Genomic DNA, 8,085 nt, shown 5'->3' with positions numbered 1-8,085 from the left:
ACTCACAGGTTCAGAACAAACATTGCACTGCACGGGTTGAAATCAATGTTGAATTACATGGACTGTACACAATCATTATAATCATTATATTATAGAAAGGAGAGGAGAGAGAGAAACAACAGTCATGCAACCGTTGGACTTTCATATGTCAACAATCAACAATCAACCCATATAAGAAGTAGTAGGCCTTGAGCTGAATTCCACACACACAACTACGTAAACTCTGGGTTGCTAATGCGTACGTTTTATTGCTGCAAGCCCGAATTTGAACTCCTCTTTGCTCCAATCTAATAAAATACCCACACATATCGTTATAAATTACATTGGCAAACGGACACACAAACTGTTCATCTTTATTCAAATAAGCAGCAACAATTCGGAAGCTAATAACCCATGCTTTCAACACCCGGAATCATACTTAAGGCTATTGTTTATGCAAGGCAAACAACCATACCCCCCACTCAGATATGAATCTACAGTGGCACGGTTGCGTTAGAGGAACGGGAGCGTTGAAGTTGGACTCCATCTTCCCCCTCGTTCTCGCGAGAGATATCTTCGAGAGATCTCCCCATTGTCTCAGGAATACAAAACGTGAAACAGAAGCCAAAGGCATTGGTGATCCCCAAAAGAATGAGAGAGTTCTTGACGCCGATGCCCTTGCTGTACCCATGATCCACTTCGTTAATATGTGTGCTCTGAGCAGCGTACAGAAACCCAAATGCCCCCACAATAGCCCCCGCTTTGCCCGCAGCAGCCGAGATACCGTGACACGTGGACCGGAACCTCGCGGGGAAGAGCTCGGCGGGGATGATGAAAGTGGTGCTGTTGGGCCCGAAATTGGCGAAGAAGAAGGTGAGACAGTAGAGAGCGATGAACGCCGTGTGGTTGCCACCGCAGAAAGAGTCGCCGCATTTGGTGCCGCGCCAGTGATTGTAAGGGATGGCCAGAGCAAACATGAAGACTGTCATGAAGAAGAATCCCATCAATTGAATCGTACGACGGCCGATCCGATCGACGAAAGCCACGGTGAACCAGTAACCAGGGACAGTTGCGCATATGGCGATAATACACTGAGCTCTCGCAATGCGATACACTTCTTCAATGGCGTTCATCGTCTTCCCCGCGGGGAGCCACCCGACCGCCGTCAAGATATCCTTCTGGAACAAGTTCTGGCTGTAGAAAGCAATGTCCAGAAGAAACCACGTGGAAGTGGTGCCCAATAGATGCATGCCGTGCCGTTTCATGAACTGCGCTGAGAATAGGCCGAACTCGGGCTCTCTGTCTGCGATCCTTGCGACGTTTGCTGCGTGCTCTTGAATCTCAACTCCGAGCACTTTGGACATGTCGACCGCCGCCTGCTTTGCATTCCTCGCAACGAGGGCCGTGTAGCGAGCGGTCTCTGGCATCTTCATGCGCCAGTAGTATGTCAGCGCCGCCGGAAGGGCGCCGACCATCAGAATTATTCTCCATACGAAGTCCGCCTGAGAGACTGTGGAACCCGCGTGATCTTCCTCAAAGCTCGGAGCCTTGTACTTGTTCTTGAAAGCGGCGGATACAATGATTGCCACTGCGCCGCCTGCTACGATCCCGAAGCCTTGCATGGCAAACACTGCCGCAATGAAGGCTCCCCTGGTTTTCTTGTTTGCGTACTCGGACATGATTGTGGCGGACAATGGATAATCTCCTCCAATGCCGAACCCTAACCAGAACCTGAAGAAGCAAAGAGTCGTCATCACTGATTTGGCCGTGTTTCCGAAGGAGAGACCCGATGCGACGGAGGCAACCACCATCAGAATTAGGGTTAATCCGTACACCCTCTTTCTCCCCATCTTGTCGCCTAGCCAGCCGAAGAAGAGCTGCCCGGCTAGGGTTCCGCACAATGCCACGCCTGTTACCGCGGCTGAGACGTTTGGTGGGAGGGATCCGGGCTTCGTGCTGTTGGGGTCGAAGTAGTATATTCTTCCCAGTAGCTTTGTTACTGTGGAAATGCAGAAGAGGTCGTAGGCGTCTGTGAAGAAGCCCATGCCTGCTATCACAATTGCCGTGAAATGGTACAGCTGTGTCTTCGCCACGTCCAAGCTGTTGAGCACCTGAAGCTGGTTCTGGTTCTGGTTTTGCGCCATTTTTTCTCTGCGAAGAAACAAAGCCTCAGAACTACAAATCCGTAGGAGAAGATGTTAAGATCGAATTTCACAAGCCCAACTACTAATAATTAACTACATAATGCATGAAGCTTTGCTTTTACGTTAAAACTCTATACAACGAAGCACTAAAAGTCAATGAATGATACGGACGGCGGATTGAAGAAGGAAAGCACGGCACGTAAACAATTCTTCGCGGATCGAAAGGGTAATCCTCTACCTACGTTACCTTTGAGAGAGAGCAGCGAAATACGGAACAAAAATAGTCAGCGATCATGCAACTATAAACATCAAAATGCAACTATAAACATCAAAACGCTGCTTCTAAAGTTACATACCTGAGAAAACACGTACCTGTCTTGCCTCTCTAGTGGGCACGATGAGGAATGTCTGTACGAATGGCATGTATTTATGTGCTGGACGAGAAAGAGGATATCCGAATATTCCTCCTACGGATTCGTAATTTTAGAACTCTGACTTGTACTTCTTCTATTAAAAATGCATTCCACATGTCAACACTCATCCTTGCGGCCCACATGCTCTTTCTCTCGTAGGCCAACTCATCAGGGGATCTTTATAACATTAAAAAAATCATCTACGTCTGTAGTCTACACAAGCCGAGCTTTCGTTGAATGTGAACCAAGTGAACTGGCATACAATTTAATGGTCTAGATTATTATTTCTATTCAAAGGCAGGACATTTGATGGAATCACTTTAAATATTTAAAAATTATTATTATTATTTTAGATTTGGTCAATAACAATAATCTATTTTTAAATAAACTAAGTTTATTTTAACACACTAAGTTTATTATAAGGTTTTAATTTTTAATATATTTTTGAATATTACAAATTTTTAATTATGTTAAATTCTATTAGGTGAAAAACAACCAAGAAAATTATTTTCCAATAAAAAAATTAGGAGAACAATAATTGAAGACTAACTATTGTCTAATATAATTTTTGGGCTTGTTCTCAAAGGCTCTTTGGCATCTAGCTTGTTTGGAAGCCTTCATACATCTAAGTTAGGTTTGTGAATGATTGTATAGATTACTGCTGTTGATTGATGTTATAGTGGTTGAATACAGACTAGCTCCTGTCTTCTACAAGATTTGGCTTTTCCATCGTTTAAATTATGACACCCTTTTCTTGAATATTTTCGGAACATTTTCACGATCGTGACAAACCTTTTGAATGACAAATTTGTACATTACAATAGGAGCACCATTCTATAAAATTATCTCTTGTAATAGTACCTCAACATACACTTTTTTGTGGGTTTCTATATGCTCTAAGTTTTGCATTATTTAATATTTTGGTTTAGGAAAATAGAAGATAATCATAATACCCACCCACTAGATCCTTCTAAAAGATAAAGATGTCATCTTTGAGAAAATGAGAAGAATCAAAATCTTTCTAGAGAAATTTTTTGTTAAGAGTATAAGAACACACATGTCATTATCTTGTTGTATTGGTTCAAGGAGTTGTATTTTGTTTATTTGTGACATAAACAAAATAAGTTGCCTAGACACTTGAAGTCTATGATATTGAGCTCTATTTGCAGTTTTAGAGAACTACTTATAGTCAAAGCATGAAATGAACGTTAAAAATTACTCCAATGTAGAAAAGAAGATAAAGTCTCCTTATAAGACAAATAAGGAAAAGTAGAAGAAGTGGGAAATCCACTTCTAGTATAAAGTAACAACCCTATAGATTTTAAACGTATATTTATTAAATTCTTATGAGTAAAATGACACTCTTGACATAAATGATGTGAGGACTAAAATGTTCACCGAAATTTTAGGATACAATGAATCTATTTTCCTTCAAAAGAAAATTCTAATTATTTTTGTTAGAAAACATGTTTTTAATATTAAATTGCAACCAAATTTAGGGTTGACCTAAATAAAAAAAACAAGGCTAGAAATTACCAAGATACCATATGATTAACCGACTCCTTTTCTTAATATCAAAAACCCCCCAAACTAAAATATTTCTATGCCTAAACTTACTACAACTAATAAAAATAATATTATCAAAATTATACATAAAACTAGCCTAGTAAACATCTATGGGCAATAAAAAGTCCAATAATTAAAAAAAAACTAAGTATCCTAGGCCAAGCAAAAACTAGCTATTTTAAACAAAAAATTGAAAGAAAGTACATGAGAAGGTGCTAACTCTCCTTGTTCTCGTTCCTTGAGTTCTCTAGAAGTAGGCACACCCACTCCTCTATGAGGAAGTCATACAATGACCAAGTAGTCTTTATGTCTTTGACATCTATAATATCCTCCTTTCTAGCTTGCAACAAGTAAAGGGTAGTAGCAAGGGAACACATGATATGCAACATAAAAGATGGCAACCCTATCAAATTTTTCCTCTATGTCCTCATATTTTTTTATCAGGCTAGTGATAGATTCCTCTATCTTAATAATGTTGATATTATAGTGATTGATCATGTAGTGGGCATTGATGTTGTGGTGATTGCACAGTGCCAAAAAATTTTTGTGGTTTTTTGGGAGATGAAAACTAAAATTGTAAAACCTAAAAATGGTTGATTTTAAAGGTTTCCTTAAAATGTTGTTATAAGAGGTTGAGATGCATAATTCATTGTAATGTTGGTGTATGTTTTTACTGGATAATAGAAAGGTTGAAGGCTATGTAGGTGGATGTAGCCCATGTTTTGGTGTGAAACACATTAAATCTGTGTGTTATCTATGTTCACTTCGTATTCTTCTTCTATTTTTGCATATAACTATTTATTCTTATATTGTTTTGGATCTTTTGAATCCTAACAAATAAAATTTGGATTACCTTGAGGTTGTTTGATTGTAGTAGTCTTTCCCATTGTCCTTTCCTCCTTTTGAGTGTCATGCCCACCATATTCCCTCCTTTCTATTGATCTAACCTCACAATTTTAACCCCTTATGTCTAACTAACAATATTAATGACTCTATAAAGAGAAGTAACTATGCCCTACTCTCCCATATCGCCCTCTTTCCTAGACTCTAGAGTATTAGACACACGAGAGGGCATGTTCCCTCATTCTTTAGGCTATCCTGATCACTGCCCATGTTCCCTCATTTTTCCCTTCAATACCTATCTCTTGCTCCTACTGTTCACCTTAATTTCTCCTAGTGGCTTTCCTTTTTGATCTAGGGTCAAATTTATTTCCTAGGTTATCAGTAGGCTTAGAATTTCTAGTTTTCTCATGGGAGGCCAAAGGATCTCTCTCTCTCTCTCTCTCTCTCTCTCTCTCTCTCTCTCTCTCTCTCTCTCTCTCTCTCTCTCTCTCTCTCTCTCTGCCCCCCCCTCCCCCCCCCCCATATTAGTATCATGGTTAGAAAACATGTTGCATCTTTTATGCACCTTGTTTTCACCTAGGCAATGACTAGCCTCTATCCCATACTCCTTCCACCATAATGCAAAACCATATAAGTTAGTTTATTTTGCAAAGCTAATTTACAATGTAACTACCCACCAATTTACTTTAATATAGTGGTGATATACCTATAGGTATTACAACCAAAAATAACCAGTCATCATAGGTACATTGTAGCTTATGACATTATAGTGTACATTTGACAGGCACTATGAATGGGATCCAACGACCACTATAACCTACATAGATGTTGGGACATACTCCATTGCTAGACTAGAAACCTAAGCACATGATTCCATGGAATGTGATCTCTTTTAGGCATTATGTTAAACAATCTATATGCCTTGATTGTCCTTAAAAATCTTGGGTATGGATGTCCTTACCGTTACCCAAAGCTCCCATTTTATCACTGGAATGAATTTGAATAGCTCATTTTCTATGTATTGTCATTGAGCATCCACGAACACACACCCTTAATCATTGACTATATATATATATGTATGTATGTATGTATGTATGTAACTAGTAAAAAAGAAATTATCAGAGGATTCAATGATTACATTATAGGAGAGGGTACTATAAATTGTTTTGAGGCAATGCACTATACTAGGGTTTCACATGCAATATGATGTTTTCTTTAAATTCATCTCTAGTTTTGCACATGTCATACCACATTTATTGTAGGAGCATTATGGTATTTTATTATGGCTCCAACTAACTTTATCCTAGTTGTTAATACTAGTATTGGTGGTGCTACGTTGGATGCTCATGGCACCTCCACTAAAAAAACACATTCACAAGTTTGTTCTGAAATTGTTTCACAATGTAAGGCCTCCTCTAATACTGTTCTCAATAGTTAGCATTTTAATTACTTGTGATTGGTTAGAGAACCATATTTGATCTAGGATATTTTATGGGTAGAAATCCTCTTGAAATCATGCTTAAAGAATGGTTTCCATGTCTTAGATTCCCCATGGACTCTAGATTGATGGTGTTCAAAGCCTTACTAAGGGATTTTTTCTATTTTGGTTTACTAACCCTTCACAAACTAATGTAGTTGTTAACAATGGGCCTTCGATGGCTAGGTCCTCCATCCTAGTTTTCCAATGATGGTCATGCGACTTCTTTGTATTAGATGACAAGAAGTTGAGGGCCCCTACTTGGGTCAAGTTTATGGGTCTCCCCATGCCCTACTAGTTTTTTATCTAGGCCATTTTTAAAAGCCTAGGTATGGTTGTTTGTATGGAACCTAAAAATATTTCGAAGCTCATCCGAAAAAAAGGGTTTACCTTAAAGTAGACCTTTTTTGCAACCTTAAACAAACTATCGATATCTAGGTTAGGGCTCACACCTTCACCTAGAAGGTTCTTTATTTGAACCTGCAGAACACATGCTATTAGTATCAATCAATTAACCATAAGATAAAGGAATTTCTACTAGTTGTGCCTCAAAAGTTGAATCCTACAAAGCATTTATAAGTCAAACCTATTGAGAATGGAAGGAAAGATGAGTGGACAATTTTTGTTTGCAAGTCTAAAACTTACTAAACAACCAATGTCTTCCTCTTCTCTTCCTTCACTGGATATTTTTCTAGTTACTACAAGTATTATACAAGTCATACCAATGGTACTAGCACTTGTTTAAACCCTGCTTCTTAGAGGACTGGGGCATATATGGGTATTTCTCAACCCACTTGGGTCTACACTACACATAAGACCTTTCCGATAAGTTCTGACCCTTTTAAGAGGTATCACAACCCAGATGGTTGTGGAGATAAACTAGATGGTGGTTATGAGAAATGGAGAATCATCTTTGGTGGGTATTCTTCTTCTACATTCACCACTAGTTCCTTGTTTCACAATAGTTTCTCCTCTCTTGGGGATGAGGATGACATGCAAGAGTTGTTTTCGTGAATGTACTCTTATGGAGTGTGTGGGGTCCCAGAGACCTTCCTCGCAAATATTATGTGCACGACACTAGATGTCAACTTGGTATCATTGATATTTTGTGCCTCCAAAATGTTAAAATCTCAAGGTTTTTGCTCAATGCTTCTTGCTATATTATCTTGCTAGAAAATGTTAATTTCTCTTCCTAGCATGAAGATGATTGAGGTGGTGTAGTTACTCTTCTCTCACCTCATTTTATTTGTCCATCTATTCCTCATGGTTCTAACCCAATGCACATGATTGTCTGCATTTTTTCATCTTTCAATAATCATTCCTTTGGCATAGTTAATTTTTATGCTCTCAATGATGTTGTGGAAAGATCGCACCTATGGTATTGGATGGAAGATTCTTTGGCACCTACCACTTGGGTTGTATGTGTAGATTACAATATGGTTGAGCTAGCCTCTAACAAATATGGTATTTACCATTTTGATAGACAACTAGGTAAAGAGAAGCCTAGCACTACATGTATGATAAATTGGGCCTTTTTAATCCCAATGTCCATCACCATCATTTTGGTGGGATTTTTCATTCTTAGTCTAATGTTAGAGTTGGATCTGACATGAATTTTAAAAGGCTTGATCATGCAATAATTACTGCACAATTATTTTTCTCT

General features: G+C 38.8%; 1 pseudogene; it reads right to left on the bottom strand.

The window, feature by feature from the left end:
• Positions 1–332: 332 nt before the first annotated feature.
• LOC149545008 (low affinity inorganic phosphate transporter 1 pseudogene) lies at positions 333–2,170 on the bottom strand (annotated as a pseudogene).
• Positions 2,171–8,085: the final 5,915 nt, after the last annotated feature.

This window comes from Cupressus sempervirens, chromosome 8, assembly GCF_028749045.1.
Source record: "Cupressus sempervirens isolate cs-2001-9-10 chromosome 8, ASM2874904v1, whole genome shotgun sequence".
Lineage (NCBI taxonomy): Eukaryota > Viridiplantae > Streptophyta > Pinopsida > Cupressales > Cupressaceae > Cupressus > Cupressus sempervirens.
This window is presented reverse-complemented; position numbering and strand designations above follow the sequence as displayed.